Here is a 20267-nt window from a genome sequence, read left to right as displayed (position 1 = left end):
TTGATAGAATGTTTTGTTCACTTAATATCGCAGCACAAGTGACTCATGCCACATATTTAGCGAAAACCATCTCTGATCATAATCCCCTGGAGATCTGCGTTACATGGAGCAGAATATCCACTCCAGTACCCACATGGAAGATATGGCCCCGGATGCTAGAGGATGCCCCCTTTCGCAGCACGTTGTCAATGACAATCACAAATTAATTTTTAGAAAACTGGAACACTACCTCCACTAACCTGATAGAGTGGGGTGCGCTCAAGGTGGTGCTCAGGGGTGCTGCGATCGTGCCACCATAGGGGCCAGGCAGGAATCACATATAAGCCTTGTTAGAGTAGAATACGCAATGAATGAGTTGGATAGGCAGCAGTGAATGACCCGATAAAACAGGCCCCACAACAGGAACTGCGCATACGGCATGCCAAATTGTTAGAAACCCTCAGGGTAATAGACCATAGAAGATACACACAGCTGAAACACACTGAGGCTGATAAATCTGGGGTGCTATTGGCTATAATATTGCGAGATGATCCCACAGCTCCTGTAAATCATAATGTTAACGTCCCAGGGATAGGTATGGCCCGCTCCCAGCAGGATATAAACAGCGCATTTTGCAAATACTATAGCACTCTATACAGCGCACCCACTCATATTAACGCTTCAATAATTGATTTCTGGAGGGACTCCCTTATCCGAAGTTAAGTGCAGAAACGTAGAAAAGCTTAACAGGTTCATTTACAAAAATGGAAATAAAGGCGGCAATCAATAGACTCCCACGAAATAAAGCTCCAGCCTTGACAGCCTGCCAATAGAATTTTTTAGCTCCTACTCCGAGGCTTTAATACCTAAGCTGGAGGAATTGTATAATAAAGTGCTAGATTTAGGGCACCTTCCACATACAACAATGCAGGCGTTGGTGGTATCACTCCCCAAGCCGGGCCTGGACAGGTCAGATCTCTTGGGCTATCGCCCACTTTCGCACTTAGCAACAGAGTACAAGATACTAAGTAAGATCCTAGCTAACCGGCTTCTACCCCACTTACACACACTAATACATAGGGACCAGTGGCCATTCCTGCCGACGCGCAGCACGTCGTTAAACATAAGGCGACTACACCATATCATGGCCACCACACCTGAGGAGTTCGGAGACACTGGCTGCATAGCACTAGACCTGCAACAAGCTTTGATACTCTCACGTGGGGCTACATGTTAAAAGCCCTGGAGAAGTTTAGGTTGCCTCCTGAATACCTCAGTTGGGTTCAGCTGCTGTACACTAACCCTACTGCGAGAGCACGTGCCAGAAGTCACATATCACAAGAATACACAGTACACAGAGGAACTAGACAGGGATTCCCCATGTCCCCCCTGTTATTTGTTCTGTCCATAGAGCCACTGGCACTTAAACTGCGACAGGTGGCTGGCCCACTGGGGATCCCGTTAGACGATACTACGCACTTGATCTCAGCCTATGCTGATGACATTATTCTATATTTATAGGACCTCACGGGCTCCTTGGAACCCCTTCCAGGTATTTTCTCTAGTTTTGAACAAGTTTCTGGTCTCGCCAATTATTAAGAGAAATCAAACACCTTTTTCTTGCATGAATGCGCCCAGCTGGATGAAATTAGCTTTGGTAGATATAACATATCGGTGGCACGTAGTGCATTCAAATACCTAGGTATACATATATATAGGTCTCAAGAAGATCAGCTTGATGGCAACCTGATGAAAGCAATATGCACAGTGCGTCGAGGGTCACATTCTGGTCGTCATTGCCACTATCGGTAATGGGGGGAGGTTGCGATATCCAAGATGGTGGTCCTTTCCCGATTGTTGTACTACTTCACCAATTTACCAACATTCCTCCGTATTTCATACTCTAGAAACGATACTGTTAGATCTAATATGGGGGAATGGGTGCCGGAGGATGAGTCTTAAAAAACTACAACTGGAACCACACAACGGAGGACTGAAGGTGCCGGATTTTAGGGCATATTATTATGCTAGCCAGTTGCAGTGGCTGTCCTACTGGACTGCAAGCAGCAACCTGCAGGAAATAGGATACACTACCCAGAACATTGATAGAGGGACACTCCATACATTGGTACTGCAAAAAAGCAAACTTCAACCCTGTACACCACCACTACTAAAAACTGAGCTTCAGTGTTGGAAGAAAGAGTTGATGTACACGACCCGCTCTATTCCTTACGCTGGGATCATCCCGCTACTAGGGATGCCAATTCCTGCTGGAAGGCTCACAAAGCAGAGCCTACAGGCCTGGGCAAAAGTGGGAATAGACCCTGTGGGAGCATTATTTAGCGACAAAACACTACCAGATCAAGGGAACTTCATGTGCATTGCAGGGGCCCTCAAACACCTATACCTAATGCATGCTATGATATTAAATTATGTAAAGAAGATCTGGGCCCCTCAGAGAATGGAGCCTCTGCCTCATGAATTAGTTTGTACAATATACTATATGGGAGACACCTTATAAAATGGCTATATATAGATATTTGTGCTCAGGTGTCAATCCCCCTCACTGAATTGAGAGCGAAGTGGTCGGACGAAACTGAGCGAGATATGTCTGATAAGGCTTGGGAAAGTATGCTGGAACATCCCAAAAGAGCGTCCCGAAATGTAAAATTTACATTCATACAATGTATGATATTGCATAGGACCTACCTAATCCCACGCCGCCTCCACAAGATGTTCCCAGACACCCCACCTCAGTGCCCGCGCTGCAAAACCTATGAGGCTGGTTTCACACATATGCTGTGGGCATGCCCACACCTTAGCCAATATTGGGGGGGCTATAAAACACTGTGCCAGAGGTCACACACCTGCAGATCGCAGACACTGAAGAAGAATGCCTAGTAGGGCTCCGTAAGTACACAAGCACCCAGAAGGTCCAGCTACGCTTTCTGGGTCTTGCTCTGATATTAGCAAAAAGAGCCATAACGATGAGGTGGAAATCTGTGAGGACCCCTGCACCATCCTCATGGTATGATGAGGTGGCTCGATGGGGTAGCGCTGAAAGCACGGCAATTAGGCAAGAAGAAGCCCGGGGGTTGCTCAAAGATCCAATATCTATGGAATACGATGTTACTTTGGAGAATTTTAGTGCAATATACCTCAACCCGCAGCACAACACCCTAGTAACACAGTACCTAATCACATACACTGCAATGGACAATGCAGTTATAGGACCAAAGGCGGACGCAATTCCCTGCACAATGCAAAATAGAGCTACATAACGTGAAAGGTAGCGCCAAGCAAAGTCCAAATGTGCAATTGCAACTTCAGTATCTAGATACATTGGGCCAGAACATGGGTGGGGGGAGGTGGTCGGGGGGGTATTGGTTAGGAGTTATATTGATAGCCTTATTCTGTTTAGGGCATTCTTCTAACTGTCACATTATACAAAATGACATTGCATCATTGTGAACCCTTGACATGCTTATATGTGTATACTGTAATGATTCTTTTACAGTGAGCCAGCTGTATAAAACCAAGAAATACCAAAAGACAATGTTTGTAACATTATCACCCCTCTGTTGTTTGTGACGATCTCAAAAAGCAAACGGATCCTGCTTCCAGGATGGCTATCTCGTTCAAGTCTCCGACTTGGATGTTTGGGACTGCGTCCTGTCTGCTTTACAACATCGTTTGGTTCTGGATACATTATTGGGATGGGACCAGGCTGTTATGGTGGTCCGAGGATGGTGTGGTATTGCATCTTTCATCCTTCTTGCACAACAGAGGATGTTGGGGGCTACTCCAGTGGTGATGTGAGGCGTTAGGCGGTAGTCTTTCAGAAAAGTATTGTAGGATGGTTGAGTATTATTTGATGATGCTGACTAGGCTTCAGCTTGAAATACTCCCATAATACCCCAAACACAGTCCTTGGATTCACAATAATAAATCCTTAGCTCAGTTCTGGTAGAGTGGCAAAAATAAGTCAGGCATTACTAGAGGAATATGTGTTAATAATTTCAGAGTATCCACGTGGATGATAATTTCCAACACCAATTTATAGAAATAAAGCAGACTATTATATAAATTTAGACACCAAAATGAAGTCAATTGGATAAACATAACCAGAATTATGGGTTTTAGAATCAACATTAAATCAGTGCAAAACAGTACTGCTTAATGTTATTGTTTGACCCGGCCCTTTTGGCAGGTTCACCCCGAGACTTTTTGCTTTTTCCTAGCCTGTTTCTGTGACCTGGTGTTGGTGATTTTAGGCCTCTGCCCACTTTTTCACTGTGGTACAGTGTAAAGTGCGTGAGCTCTCTGTGTATGTGTGGTGAGTGACCTGCCCTCCCATAGGAATGAATGGGGAATATGTATGCCCATGGTAGTTCCTGGTGTGTGGGGAATGCAGGGTCGAGTTTGATATGTGCGAACTCGTGAGATTGAATGCTGCGTAATGATATATGCGGCATGACTGTGTCTAGTGTAGAAGTGCCACTTTTAAGTTGGCATATTTGTGTAATTTGTGTCTGGCGTGTGATTGACTGGTGAGCCTGGTCCAGGAGTGCCTGGGCCTGCTTGTGGATTGACTGTCTGGTTTGAGGGTGACAGGGGCTGGGGAGCCCCAGGAGGTTGTCTGAGTCAGCCCGTGGATGAAAGGCTGCATCTGCTGCCAGGGAAGTGGGAGGAGATAGCACCTGGGAGTGAAGAGGGCTGTGCCTGCCTGCCACAATGCTGGCTCCACCTCCTGCTGGGCGACTGTCGCCTCTGCCCCTCACCCTGAAAGGAGTTCCCTATAACCAGTTCTAGCTGGTTCTCACACTGCCTGCACCCTTTAGACAAAGGATTTTATAGTATAAAAAGGGGCTATGTCCCCTTCCAAAATGTTCTTGTTTCTGACTTGCATCCTACCAGGGGCGTGCTGCTGCTTGGGCCCAGGGGAATCCCTGGGCCCTGCCCAGCCCCTGGATATCTGATGGACTTTCCTTTTCTGGGAGCTGCTGTGCTCCACCTTATGTCCTGGACTGCTGAGGCCCTGGACCCCTGAAGGACTTTTGTGACTTTCTGTTGCCCTGGCGCCTGGGAGCACTTTCCTATGGTCCCCAGCGCTTAATAGTGCTTTGCTCTGCTTCTAGCGCATGGAATCGCTTTGGTGACTGTCGTAGCGCTGGGGAGTGCTTCATCTGCTTTTGGCGCTTAGGAGCGCTTCATTTGTGCTAGCGAGTGCCTACCTCGCTTATTTTTTTATGATTTGGTCCCCTGGCAGGTGCTCACCCCGCCAGGGGCCTGGCCACTATTTTTAAATGTTTAATTTAACTTGAGGGAGCCCATCCCTCGGTTAATTGTCCCCCAGCCTCTGAGCGCCTGAAACGGGCCGCCGCGCTGCCCGCGGTGACCCGGAAGTGCTGGGCCGGCCAGCCAATCCTAGCGCGGCCCCCGGAGAAGGACCGGAAGTCCCGCCCTCGGGGCCGCGGCACGAAGGAGGAAGGCTGCTGGTGCTTGCGGGGCTCCCGTGTGCTGAGGGAGCCCTGGGAAGAGAAGGAAGCTGAGCGGCATGAGGAGAGGAGCAGAGAGAGAAGCGCCGGCGAAGGAGAGCCCCGGCAGAGAAGTCCAGCGCCGCCTGCCCCTCGAAGCTCCGCCGAGGTCTGGTGAGTCGGGGCTGGGCTGGGTGATGCTGGGGCAGTTCTGTTGCTGCTCCATGAGGGAGCAGATGGTTGGTGAAGTGCCAGTCGAGGGCACCGAGACAGAGCGGCCCCGTGCGCTCAGTGGGCCACTCCAACGTAGGGGCACATTTTAGTGTGGCACTGTAGGGCGGCCCCGGTTGGCAGTGGGTCGCCCCAACGTGGTCTAGAGCCCCGAGAGGCTCCACTGAGGGCCCTTATTTGTTTGAAAAGTCCCTGTGAGGGGCTTGGGGGCCATAATTGTTTTAGGAGCCAGGGTGCTCCAAGGCCCGCAGTGATTTTAGAGTCCCCCTGAGGGACTTGGGACATGTGTATTTATAGAGCCAGATGGCTCCAACGCCCCACAGCTGTGTCAAGAGCCTGTGTGGCTCCAACGTTCTGTGCAGTGTTGCCCAGAGCCTGTGTGGCTCCTACATTTTGGTGCAGTTCTGTCCTAGGGTCAGTGAGGGCCCTGTCGCAGTTTTGGTGATTCCCAGCTGCCCAGCAATTAGTGGGCAGCTGCACCGTTTAGGTCTTGTGTGATGTCCTCAGGTGCCCAGCAAGTAGTGGGCACCGGCAACGTTTAGGTTTTGTGCCAGTGGCGCACCCCTGACTGGCACTGCATGGCAGCCCGCCCTGACATTCTGGACACAGGGCTCTTTAGTCCCTTTATTAGATGGGGGCTGGTATGTGATTTTATTTAGGCGTAATGTGATTATCTATGTGATGGTAATTGCCTAATGTGAGTTTTGCGCAATGTGATGTGGTGCTAGGAAATGTAATGCATTTAATATGATTACGCACCTTGATCTTACACCTCTGAATGTTTTTAGGCATCATGTGTTTTTGCGCTATTGAGTTATGTTCTGGCACCTCTGAATGTTTTTATGCATCATGTGTCTTCCTTGTTCTTACACCTCTGAATGTGTTGGTTTATGCATCATGTGTTCTTCCTTCCTTACACCTCTGAATGTTTTAGGCATCATGTGTTTTTCTCCGGTACCTCTGAATGTGATTGATGCATCATGTGCCATGTTATTACACCGCTGAATGTATGTTTTATGCATCATGTGTTTTTCCTTCCCTACACCTCTGAATGTTGGTTTTGCATCATGTGTAATGTGTTCCTACCTATACCCCTAAATGTATTTTATTCTTAGGTGGTTGTTCTTTTTAGTACAGGTGGTCCTAGTGAGGTCCTGGTCCCCTGCGTGACATTCTCCTAAGGTGTTTAGGGTCGCATAGGTGATACTTACCTGTTCCCAGTAGTTACTGGATGTGATCTATAACTGTTATTTTGTGCAATACTTATTCTAAGTTCTAGAAGTGCTATTTCTAAAAGTGTTGATTCTGACAGTGGCCCATGTGGCTCTGTCCTGTAAATAATCCCTTGTGAATATTGCCCGTGCCAGTTGGCAAAATGTACATGTGTGACTTCAATCTGATGTGTTTTGACAATACAGAAGTTATTTTTATATAACCTTGTGTGGAGTTCCTTTTGTGGTGTGCCTAGGATGTTGTTGCTGTTGTGTGCTGGTGCAAATGCTTTACACATTGCCTCCGAGTTTAGCCGTACTGCTCGGCTAAGCTACCAGGGGATGAGCAGGGGTATCCCTTGCCCTGACTAGAATGGTGGTTTCTGCCTGGCTTTGGCGTCAGCCTTAGCCAACCAGAAATAGCCAGTTCTAACAGTTATCAGTGCAGTCAATCGGAAAAAGCACGAGTGACTATTGGTCACTTGCAGGTTGAGTTGTGTGGAACCTAAGGAGGGTAAAGGTGATTCGGATCCCAGGATCAAGCCACAACAGTGAGTCAGTTCAATTTTACCGGGGTTAAGAAGCTTGGGTGCAGAGTTGTCCTGGCTGTTCTTGGTGCTGCAGGTTCTACCACTTACGCAAACCTGGTGCAAAAACGTCAACAACAAAACCACTGCTGATGTTGGTTAAAGGTTTTGTGCGGTTCCCTCAAGGTGCAGCGTCAAGTAAAGGTGGAGGATTCCAGACCGGCAACCAACAAGCCTTGGCAGCGGTAAGGTCAGCAGAAAGTTATTTCGAAATGCTGAGGTCTGGGGGAAACGATACCTGCCCGAAACTTCCTGAAGGTCTGGACTACATTTCCCACAATGTACTGGACCATCTATTTTTGGGTGATCCCTCAGAGGGCCCGATGGCCAGAAATTCTTTGCTTCTGGTACCTTGTATTTTACCTGCGGTACACAGTTGTGTACTGCCACTAGTCCTGGTGTTTCTGACATTGCCTTGGGGCCTCAAAGGTGTCCCTCTGTCTGGGGGAACCAAGCTTTGGCTCAGGACGAGACACAGTTGTGCAATTCCAGGAGGGTTGCCACAGGTGCGAAGTATCATGCCTGGTTTGTGCAACTCATGTTGTCGCAGATTGTGGTCTCTTTTTGTGTCCTTTGTTGCAAGTCAGATCAGAACTGAACTTCTGGTGTCAGGGATAGCTCTTAAATCCTGGATGTAAGGGTGTTAGGAATGTGGGTGCAAGTGGCCAATGGACTACTAGCCCCAGCGGCTTATCTGCCCCTGAGGTGACCACATCCTCAGGGGCCTTTTCTACCCTGGACCCTCAATTCTACCACTTTTAATAATGACGGAAGTCTTCCCCAGCGGCACAGACCAGGTAGCCCACCCTAGATGTGTAGTAAGCTTCTGGGGGTGTACACCTCCTGAATACCTACAGTTTCCTGCCTGCCCAGGTGCAAATGTGCTTGGGTAAGGAGAAAGGCTGTTTCCTCCTTTGAAAAGCAACCTGGGTGCATATTAAGGTGGTAAAGGCGTTGAAGCTCATCGCCTTGGTGTGCCACTTACTAGCCATCCTGTTGGGGAGGGAGGTGTGACCTTCTTCCCATCCAGGACATTGTTTCTGAATCCTGGGAGAGGTTATACCTCCTGACAGTAGGTCAGATTGCTGTCTTGATGGCAGCAGCTGCAGGCTGGCAATCAGAGCACAGGAAAGGCTGGGGTAACCAGGTGTGCAACCTCTTAGGTTTGTGTCAGGGGGATGAGGCATGTTGTTTGATACCAAACATGACATATTTTGGCGGTACCAAAATGGAGCTGCTAAACTCGGGTCTGCCTGGGTGCCAGCCCATGTTATACTGTTTCTGCCTATCAGTTGTAATAGCCTTTAATGGTAAAGGCCACTATAGGAACATATAAGCTTGCACTTACATGTCCACACCTTTAATATAATGCACTCTGCATCCTGGGCTTGGAAGGCCTTTCTCAATGTGACTGGCATGTATTATAAATAGGGATAAAAAATAGAGAGTAACCCTTTAACCAGAAGGGAACTGGGTAAGTCACAGTAGTTAAACAAAAGTGTTCCCTTGGTGGATCCTAATGTGTCTGCTATCAAATTATTCTATTTGACTGTATCACTTACACTCCCCATACCAATATCTCTTATTCAGACTGAATGCCCATCATACTAAGACTTTATTCACCCCCTTGGTATAAGTATAACCACAAAAGGCGCTAACCTCAATCAGGATTTTCAACCTCACTGTGCCAGTTATGTATTGTGTTCCATTTTATTTAAAAAAATTAAAAACATCTCTCTTCAATATTAACAGTTAGAATATTTCCTTTCCAATTGGTCACAGCTCATTAGATATCTGTAGTGAAATAACACATTTGCTGCAATATCACACTTTACAATACATAGTACCAATATTCACATTGTATACTACATTGGTTCCCACACACATCAAAGAACAAAGTCACTAGCAAGTTCCTGGACTTGGGGCTTCTCCTGGCGAAGCGGGCCATTACGTCCCAGTGGAAGGCGTCCCGGGGCCCCGTAGTAGAGCGCTGGAAGGCTGAACTGCTTAAATGGGCTAGATGTGAGGGTGAGCTTCGCCTGCGAGCTGCGCTCAGGATAGACAATGACTTGGCACTGGAGAGAGCCAGGGCGTGGGAGGGGCTGGTCCTAGATCTCACGCTCCTGGACGAGGAGGAGGAGGAATCCCCGGTACATAGCCCGGCTCCAGAGGGACGCCCGCCTGACGGGGGGGCGGCATAGACCCGCTCGGCTATTGCACTGCCCTTGCGTTCCATCGAGATGTTTTACGGATGATTGCAGACGAATCCTGGTACCATGCCTCGGGTCTGATCTTGGTGACAAGGTTGAGAGTTCAATTAGGTGATACTCTGGCACGCCTGGGGGGGTGGGGGGGCTGGGTAGGGGGCAGGGAGAGTTGGGGGGGGGGAATCCTGGACGGGGATGGCGGGGTAGGAAAAGTTGAGGGGGTTTAGGGGAAGGGGAGGGGGGTATGTTCACGGGAGTTGCACAGAAACTCTTGGCTTCAACTGGACTTGGGACAGGGGAGAGGGAGTGTTAGGTCCGAAAAGCAGCGTTGCCGTTTCCCATCCACTTGTTGGCTGTAGCCACGCACAGAATGCTCCAGCGCAGTTTCCTATGTACCTGCGACTTTGCCGCTCGACCTCCGGGGTGCGAGCTGAATGGCTGTGTGATACTGGGGAGTGGGAGCGGAGCTCACACTGAGCATCAAGGGGAATGGCATAAATTGTACTGTATACTTATCTATCATTGCTGCAATAAAAAGATATTTACAAAAAAAAAAAAAAAATAGTACCAATATTCAACATATAGTCAAAAACATATATATAAAAAATATTTTAAAAAACTCAGAGGTTTATTGTCGACGTGTTTCGGTGGATCCTGCTTCCGCAACAGCTTCACAGGACAGTTAAAAAATACAATAATCTTTAAAGACTTTTGTACAATCCCTGACGGACCGTCTAGGGAAACTGCAGTCAGCTTCACCAATTCTTAATTTTGGCAACCTTATATAGGATGCTAGGTTTATAATATCATGCTTCAATCATCCTCTCCTTCTGACAAAATCCTTTTCTTGTCAGTTATTCATACGTCATATTACCCCTCAACATGTGGTATTCTTTTCTCCACTGTAGGTGAAATGGTTATGGAATTGGAGCGGCCCGTCTTTTTCTTATAGAGGAAGGTGGTGCAAAAGCAGGAACCGCCGAAACGCGTCGACACGCGTGAGCATTGGGAGGTTCAGCATAAAGCGACCACAGTAAGTCACCATTATTATTATTATTATTCTGAGTTTTGTATAGCGCCTGGTTACCAATAGGCATCCCAGCGCTTATCAGAACATAACACTACTAAAAGAATGCAGGGATTAAGCGGAGAACAAAAAGGTTTTTAAAAGTTTACGGAACCTGAGAAGGTTGGCTTCCGAGCGCAGAGGTAGGGGCAATGAGTTCCACAAGGAGGCCACATTTATTGAAAACCTTCTGCCACCAGTTCTTGCCTTTTTCACCCTGCCAACCTGAAGGAGATGTTGGTGGTCAGAGCGAAGAGAGCGAGAGGCCTTGTAGGGCTGGACCATCTCCTCCAGAATAGGTGGACCTACCCCGTGCAGAACTTTGTGGGCGATGCAGAGTGACTTGAATTTCACCCTGTCCCTCACAGGGAGCCAGTGCAGTGCCCTCAACGCTGGGCGAGCAGATTGACGCCTAGGGAGACCCGTCAAAGGCCTGGCGGCCGCGTTCTGCACTTGCTGCAGTCGGTTCAGGGTAGATTCGGGTGCGCCCAGGAATAACGCATTGCTGAAATCCAGCCGCGAGATGATCAGTCCCTGGATGAGAAGCCTACGAGTGGCCACTGGGAGCAAGGGCAGAATCTTCTGGGCTGAACGGAGCAGGCCAAAGCACACGCCAGCAGTCTTTTTGGCGTGGGTTTTAAACGATAGGTCCTGTTCCAGCCATACCCCCAGGCTCTTGATCTCCTGCTTGGGGGGAGGCATCGGTCCCAGGCAGTCTGGCCAGCTGCTGGGGAACAAAGATGGAACTACTGATATCAGTGACAATGGTGGGTGCCGATGCTGCTTAAATGTGCCAGACTTTGGCAGGATCAGGATTGACACCTTTAGCTGAAAACCTGTAGAGGAAGAAACAGATATCTTCTTGGAGTAATACATTTTTCTCAGTGGAGAGTGAGCCCACTGTCCCGGAGGTGTTTGAACACCGCCCTCAATCTGCGGAAATGCTCTTGAATGTTGGGGGCATGTACCAAGATGTCATTGCTGACATTTAACACCTTCAGTGCTCATGACAAGGTCAACTCGTCATGGGTTTTACCTGCCCTGTGCTTATGACGAGTTGACCTTGTCATGAACAATGGGGATCCTGTAAATCCAGCGCAGGAGGGGAAAACCCCCTAGCAGCCAAGGTGTTAAACCCCCAAGGAGCCATGCTAGTAAACTCCTGAAACACTTTGGCTGTTCTGTAAATGCTGAAGTTGAGCTGTTAGTAACGCTGCAAGTCGAGATGGGTCGAGAACATTGTTATGAGGTTGAACTCAGGTGCCAGGAGGATTTGGTGGTAGCCCAACCTCAGGTCCATCTTTGAGAACCATGGGAGACTGAAAACTCTCCCACAGTGTTGTTGACTGTTGGAGTTAAGTGTCTCTCTCATTTAAATGTGGTGTTGGGGAGGCGAATATCAATGCATATCCTTCCCTCCCCCGGCTGCTTCGGCTTCCTTGGGACCACAATGAGAGAGAACCGAGGGGTTGGCCCTTCCACCATTTCGATAATGTCTTTTGCATCCAGATTACAAAGTTCAGCCTCCACTTTAGGACGAAGGTGGAAAGCTATTATTCTGTGACGTAGGGCGACTGGCTGCACGGACTGGTCCATGTGCAGGTGTACCTCTCAGTCTTTTAGGCAGCCTATTCCTTTGTACAAGGGCTCAAATTTACTGAGGAGTGAATCTTTTGCCCTGGCATGGATCTCAAAAGCAAAATGAACTAACTGGAGGCATTTGGCAATGTTGCAGCTGAGGAGCATGTGTGATTCACCCTTGGTGATGTAGATCTTTGCTTTGGTGGATCGACCACGATGTCCAATGACCAATGTGAACACTCTGTCGAGCGGGAGACAGGATGTGGTGCCAAAGGCAAATGCACTGGTGAGCATGGACTGGACTATCCATAGGGACAGTACATTAATAGATGCTCCATTGTCTACTAGTATCATGAGTGGCTGGCCATCCATTTGGCATCTGGGTCCTTGGGGACCTCGCCTCATCACTGGATTAGTTCTACTGCATGTATGACATGCACCATGCCTTCTGGGGCTTCATTATCCATGTTGTCATCAACATCTTCCAGCACTGAGTCTGTGGCCAAGAGGTTAGCTGTTTCTTTTTGCAGATTTTCTTAGGGGGTGCAGACCAACAGATTTTGGTATAATAATTCATCTTTCCACACGCTGAACACTTCATCCCTTTGGCCAGGCACTCTCCAGCGAGTGGGGTGGCACCTCCATACAACATGGCTTATTAGGCTGGGTCAATTTTGGGCAGTCTAGTCTGTTGCAGCTGGGCTTGTTGTCACTGATCACCTGATTGACAGACTCTGTCTTGATGTTTTTAAGGACTGTCTCCATGTGAGAGGCTCGGCCTTTAAAAGTTATTTTGACCTGCCAGCATGAGAATGTCGGCCATGCTCATCCTGGGGACTTGTGGGATTCACTCCTCGAGTTTGGCTGAGAAACAGCCCTAGATGAACGTGCCCGGATCTCATTTAGCTCGTCTAGGAAGGTGCAGGTGCCGGTGAGTTCTTGGAGCCTGGCATAAAATTCATCAAGCTACTCTTTGGGTGTCTGCCAGGCCTGGCAGAGCATAACAGGCTCATAGACTGGGTTGGCCAGAAGTGCAAAATGGACAGTCAGCACAGCCTTGAGTGTGGTGTAAGTGTGAGTAGGGCCAGCTTCAGCCATCATCTTTGAAAGTTTATGGATGTGAGTGATGCCTAAATTAAGAGGCATGGGGCTGAGTCTGTCGACCTTGAGGCCTATGGCAGCAAAGTACCTTTCGAGTCGTCCCACCAATTTGACTCACTTGGCTGCTTGCAAGGAAGGGGTAATGAAAGGCTCAATGATTGCATATACGTCATCATGCTGCGTAGTGTAGTTCCTATATTCCCAATAGGCTCTGCACATTCAAATAATATATCCTATAGATTAGACGTAGGACTGAGGTCTAGTAGGTCTCTATCAAATATACTAGACTTAATTGCGAGTGCCAGCTAGCTCAGAGGTCACTAGAAACTTTCTCGAATAAACAAGAAGGGATTAGTTATGACAACCGCATAAACATGACAACTTTGTTTCCCCAAGAATAAACTGAACTTCAGAGTAGTGGAAACAATAGATAGATATTTCACTCAGTCAATCGTGCATGCTTCGTTTCATCAGAGGTGCCGAGAAAACATATAGACAGGCGTTTTCAATAAAAGGATTTATTGAACAGTCTTCATTCTCAAGCATAAGAAATGAACTGCTACAATCGTAAAACTGGTTGCAAAATATAATGCATACAGTAGAAAGAGTAGAATAAAATAATACTGTAAGAGCATTGTATGGTTCCTAAACCATGAATAAATACATACATAAATAACAGAGGCTAAAAGTACTCAACTGGTGCTTCTGAAATATGCCTACCCCGATGTACCTAACCTAAGCTTAGTACGAGGGAAGAAGTAAATGAGGTGTAGCATATATGTAGTATTCTTTTGCCAAGAATCTGTCCAAGATTTCTCTTAGGGTCTAATCAGCTCCGTACCTTGATTTGGAATGAAAAAGGTCAGGCTCAGGACTTGATTTCCCAACACCCCCCAAGGGGAGCTTGGATACACTGGAGCTGGATTTCTCGGCAGGAGACAAGACAGCATCTCTCTCAGTGCATCTGCTGGAGAGTCGGCTTCCTTCGGCACTTGCTGTAGCATTATGCGTCAGGTATGTAGATAGTCGAGCTGCTCCAAACAACAGTGTGTTTGCTAAGGCAAGTGTGGGCAAATTTATACCTTGAAGCTGCTGAGTTAGACGTAAAGGTGGACATAATAACGTCATAAAAGAGTCTCAGTTCTTTGAAAACTCCATGAGTTCTTGGACAAGTCAGTTCTCGAGCAAGGGGAAGTCCCTAGCTGCTGAAACCGAGTTTTCCAAGAAATCGTTGTAGATTTTCAGAACTAGTGGAAGTATCCCTGCTGTATTTGGACTGCAAGAGCTAAGGCAAATATGGTTATGATTTCTATGCCTATATAAGGATATGGTGTTTTATACCTGTATAAGGGCATGAATTGGGAAAATTACAATAGGGCCCTAAAATGGTACACAACACCCATTCCACGTTAACATGTTCATCTAAGATCAAGCACTAAAGCATATAATCTAGAGCATGTGTTTACAACCCCCAAAAATTCATATAAAATGCATTTGAAATGGTTGCACACGGAAAAATGAGCATTTGCATAGTACCCATTAAAAAGGAAATGATGCCATTGTAATATGGGAAATGCTAACCCAATCCATCATGAGATTACATTTATGAAATGGCTCTTAGTTACAGAATTTTTTTTTTAGACCATCTCATAGCAGAGTATATAAACTGTGTTAGTTTGTAGATAAGATCAAAATTGTTCCAAGGAAGAATTCAAAGAATTCTTGTTCTCTAAGAATAGCTCTACTTTAAGCAGATTACTTTGTGCCAAAGTTCAGTTTTGGAAAGGTAGTAAGAAAATCAAATTAAATCGTAGTGAAATAGAGTTCCAAACTTAGAAGCCTTTGTTATGAAAAAGGGAAGGTCGAATTCAGAGTTCATAGAACGCTGTGTGCTAACTTCAAAAGTTATTCTCGGTGTCAGAAGAAAACATGAAATTGTCTAGGCTGGCAAAGAAATCGTCTACCACTGTAGATGAAAGTTGAACCACTTCATTAAGAAGATCAATTGTACACAGATGTGAAGCATCACCATCAGCGTCAGCCGCTTTGGCAATGTTCATAGCAGATGGTACCTGTGTGCCTGTTGGTCTGCGTATTTCACCTTCAGCTGGATTTTCCGGTGACATCTCAATGAATGCCGTCATCAGGATTGGTAGCCTTTCGGGGCAACACAACACATGAGCCGTTACCGGACCCAGTAATGCGGCAACATCCGTTGGCATTGCCGATGGTAGTGCTAGACAGATATCTAACACGCATTCCTCTCCACAAAGCAGGCATCGTAGAACAGGTAAGATGCAATCTTGCCAGATTGGTCTGAATGACAGCAACCATGTGGTATTCAGATCTCTCAAACAAGCCAAGCCAAGGATCTGTGTTATGCGTTCACGATACTGCATCGCTAGAAGAGCAATTTCCATGGTAATCTGGGTATCGTTGGTGACTGGACTTGCCATATTGGAGCAGAAGGAACAAAAATAGTATCCCTGCTAAGAGTCCCAAGATGAGAGGCAGGCCGCCGAACACAGAGTGCACGAAGTTAGGAAAAATGCCTAGGACTGTTTCAAACGGTGCTAACAGTCCCGAAAAAATCTCCTTAAATACATGTACAAAACCACTGGTATCAGACATGTTTAAGATACGACCTAACATTTCTGTGAAATGTATTGGGCAGTTTGTTGATAATAATGCATGTATCTCTGCAGAAGTCCTTGCAACTTGCAGATCATACGTCTCTCTCGACGAGGTCAGTGGAACCGTTTTTTGTAAAAGAATGGCTTTCATTCTGCTTAAAGTACCAATTCATATAGAAAGAAATGTTCAGTGAAGGCCATAGCGGCGGCTCCCCGTCTGTCTTAGTTTTAGGAAACAGTACTTGCATACAGCAAGTGACCCTGGCTGACACACTAACGAGATAGGCTATTCCTGGCACAATTCCACAACAGCTGTGATCATTTAACATTATGTAGCTACCATTGGAAAGCTGCCTAAAAATTGGATCTATCACCGATGTGGGCGATCCCTGCAGGTGGCAAGTAAGGTTATTTGAAGAACCCTTGCAGGCTCCGTGTAAATTAATACCTTGACACAACAGTGTAACGCTTAGTGAGTTTTTACAATTTTTACCAATAAGAAATACCTCCTTTCCCCCACACCAACCTTTTTGTTTGTATGGTAAATTCCAGGACGACTTAATGTATTCTTTACCCAACCTTTCATGCAGGTCTGCTGGTATGTGTTTTAAGCAATACTGAAACTGGAAAATCATCACTGGTATCGTGATGGTGCCATGTATTATCCATTCAACTGATGGTTTCTCAGAAACAGTCAATGGTAATCTCTCAAGTTTTTCTATGCTCAGCACCGTATAGTCTGCTCCCCTCTGTGCCAAAGAGAGTTGTTTATCTGTAAGGTTAAATAGAGTAAACAATGATATAGTGTTGATTAGATGCCAAGGCACATAGCCAGAACGAAGGTTTTGTAGCGTCCAGCCTAACAGCATTATAGAACATAATTGAGACTGGCCATGTTGTAACATTAGCAAGTCCTGTTCCATTATGTCTATGACAGAAGATACAATGCTGTCCAAAGAATAAATTCTGGACGACAGAGTTGTTAACCCATTGTCAACTGCAGAGAGTGCTTTCTCTAAATTAATACGATCAATTTTCAGCTGTTTCTTTTTGCGTGACTTTCCATGCTTCATTATAAGCAGCGTATATACCGGCGTATATGAAACGTTTATGACGTGGATTATGAGGTCCAAGTAAGAAGTCTCGTAAGTCAACGCCATCTTTAAGCAAAGATAAGTGTTGTTTTATTTCTGGAAGTGTGGATTTCTGCACCACTCAAGGCATAGTTTTCCTACACTGTAAGTTGTTATTATCCCTGGATGTTGTCTCTGGACATATCTTGGATCTGGACTAGTTACTGTAAACCCTTGTGTCTTGTTCAGGAATCTTTTTTGACAGATATTCGTGTCTGTGGCAAGATTAAGCATTTTTTCCAATCAGGATTAGTTATTTTCTGTTGTTAAATATAGTTTACGCCTACCTCCTCATCTGTAGTTCTATTACTATACGGTGTGGGTTTAGGTATGGACGGTTTGTTCAAATCTTTTATCTTAGCAAGGCCAAGACAAGATGTCTGTTGAACAGTGTCATTTAAAAACATAATTTGTTCTGGGATGATGCAGGCTCTGAATAATGCTTCTAGACCTTGTACCTGCCAGTCTTTTGTGCCCCAGACAGTTTTTGTCTCAATGTTGTCTTTCCAAAAGTTAAATCCCAAGGTGGACAACTGAGCATAAAAGGCCGCAGAATAGATCTGTTTAGTATTAGTCAACATACTTTTCATGCCTGTCTTATTAACATTTCTAAAGTAAAATGTTTCTGGATTTGTGATATTGAACCCTGAAAAGTATGGAAATTTTCTATAGAATGTTTTAGAGCTACCTTTCGGTGGCGTTGGACAATGTTCCCATTGATTATAACTGAAAACATTTCTAGTGTTTGCAGATTTGTGCAAATAATGGTGATCAAAATGATTAAAACAATACATTTGTTCATAATCTGATGAACCTTCTAAGTAATCCTGATTTGTAAATTTTGCTGACATTTCTAGGTCTGCAAAACATGTTATTAACAGTTTCAAAGTCCCAATCATCAGAACATGTGCTGGGTGAAACGAAATCACTGAAGGAAACCTTACATTTGTGTGGAATCTTCAGCAGCTCGACAGGACCATACATGTCATTATCAGTTCTATCCCATGCTATTCCACCAGGTAGCGGAACGGCTGTGATGTTCACTGATGACAGGTCTCGTTGTTCACGATGAGATGATTTGTGTGGCTTCAGGAGCAAGTTGATGTTCTTACTTGCTGTGTCCATTTTACTGTATTTTCTATCTATCAGCTTTCCCAAACCTAAAACGAGAATCAGCCATAGTAGGAGAAAAAGAACACAATCCAAAATTCAACCCATGGTGAAACCAGATATGTATTTGCAAGCTGGTGACAAAGTTATGTTAATTCTTCCTTGAAAGTTTTATTTGCAGGCGTTGTTTCAGGCTCACTGGGATCCTCAGAAAAGTTTTCAAAGTTGATGAAATAGCCAGAGGCAGTTCTGTCAATTGTTGGTATTGCATCTGGATTATTTGAAATTGCTGGAGGTGCTTGTTCCCTTGACATATTCGTATAGTCAGATGCTACATCATTGTAGACGGGAGTGTCTTGACGAACTGTTATTTGCGTTTCAAGAGGCACAAGTTCCATGGCTTTGATGCATAGTCCTTCTTTTCTCACTGTATATTCTTCAACGGTGATGATTCTTTCAGTTTGAAACTCTTGGATAATAGTAAGATTTGGTTGTCTGCTACATCTTGGGAGTGCACTGGGCCTACTACTTATTATCGGCCACATGGTGTGGCTTTACCAGGTCAATTGATTCAGACCGGTTCTCCTTTCTTCCAGCAAGGGGCGGCAGAAACACTGTTCTTGATCCGTGAACTGCTAGTACAGGTACTGGTTTTCTGTAAGAAGGCCCAAATTCCTTCTTGTCCGCTATTTTTTCTCTGACCAGATCCCCAATCTTTGGAATCCAGACAGGTCTTGCTGGGACAGGTGGTTTTTCTTCAGTGGTCGTTGGCTTTTCGCTGGGTTGCTTAGACTTCTTCTTGTTTCATTTAAATCCTGTAAAATAGCCAAACGATCTTTGATATCAAAGGGTTTTTGTTCCACCACTGAAGTATGATAATCGAGGTCTTCAACTAACATTCTAGTACCAAAAAGGATTTCATATGGAGTGATTCCACCCAGAGGATTTCTTGGCAGGTTATTAAGACTACGTTGGACACTTATTAGATGTTTGACCCACCCATCACCCGAACCTAATACCCCAGCTGTTATAGATTGCTTTATGACACGTTTTTTTCTCTCAAAAACCGAATTTCCCTCATGATGGAATGGACTCGAAAATCGCAATGTAATGCCCATGCTGGCAATGCCCTCCTTGTAAGCCCTAGAGCTAAACGCAGGACCCTGGTCAGAATGTAGTGTGCCGATTACGTATGTGCCGATAAAGACTTGCAAATCCTTTATAATAGTTCGGGCATCAGCCGAGCGCTGAGGCCACATCCAAATGAATCTTGATCAGAAATCCACTGCGACCATGATATATTTATAGTTGCCATCCCTCTGTAAGGGACCGCAGGGTTCCAGGTAAACGCAAGCTAATGGTTTATCTGAAATTAGAAGGAGCGTCACTGTTGAAACTTTCATTTTCCGGCAGATTTGACATTCCAAAACATAGTTTCAGGTCTGTTTCCTCATGCGCCGCCACCAGTATCTCTGCTTTAGTAATGATACTGTGGCAGAAACTCCTGCGTTTGCAGAGGCAAGACCTTCATGTGCTGCTAAAATTAGTCCTAATCTATGTTCCATGTTTGGGATTACTCTATCCTCCACTCCAGGGATTTGAGCAAACGGAACATTATTCACATCTGTTATATATGAGTACTTGAGTGGAAAGCCTTTTGGTAATATTTTACCACTGTCTTTTCTTGAAGTAGTGACAGCTTGCATTATTTCGCTGTCTATTTTTGTTTTTGAACGAGTGATTGCAGCTACGGAAGCCGTTTGCACAGCTGCCTTCGCGGCTTCATCAGCCAATGAATTCCCTTCAACGTGAACGCCATCACGCTGAGTGTATGGATCATGTGAGTCTTTTGTAGTTCTTTCTGCAAAAGAACTACTTGTTCCCAAAGCATTTTATGCTTGATTGTGCCACCTTTTGCATCTTTAAATCAATTTTTAACCCACTTCTGCAA

At 45.7% G+C, this 20267-nt stretch overlaps 1 long non-coding RNA gene across 1 annotated transcript in view; it reads left to right on the top strand.

Annotated features, from left to right (window-relative positions):
• Positions 1-10585: 10585 nt before the first annotated feature.
• The window catches only part of LOC147673981 (uncharacterized), a 35216-nt gene continuing 25534 nt past the window's right edge, over positions 10586-20267 (top strand). Inside the window, exon 1 of the long non-coding RNA XR_015302417.1 lies at positions 10586-10725. This is a non-coding gene — a long non-coding RNA (uncharacterized LOC147673981). The remainder of the gene's footprint in view (positions 10726-20267) is intronic.

Source organism: Lissotriton vulgaris, chromosome 12 (genome assembly GCF_964263255.1).
Source record: "Lissotriton vulgaris chromosome 12, aLisVul1.2, whole genome shotgun sequence".
NCBI classification, from domain to species: domain Eukaryota; kingdom Metazoa; phylum Chordata; class Amphibia; order Caudata; family Salamandridae; genus Lissotriton; species Lissotriton vulgaris.
This window is presented reverse-complemented; position numbering and strand designations above follow the sequence as displayed.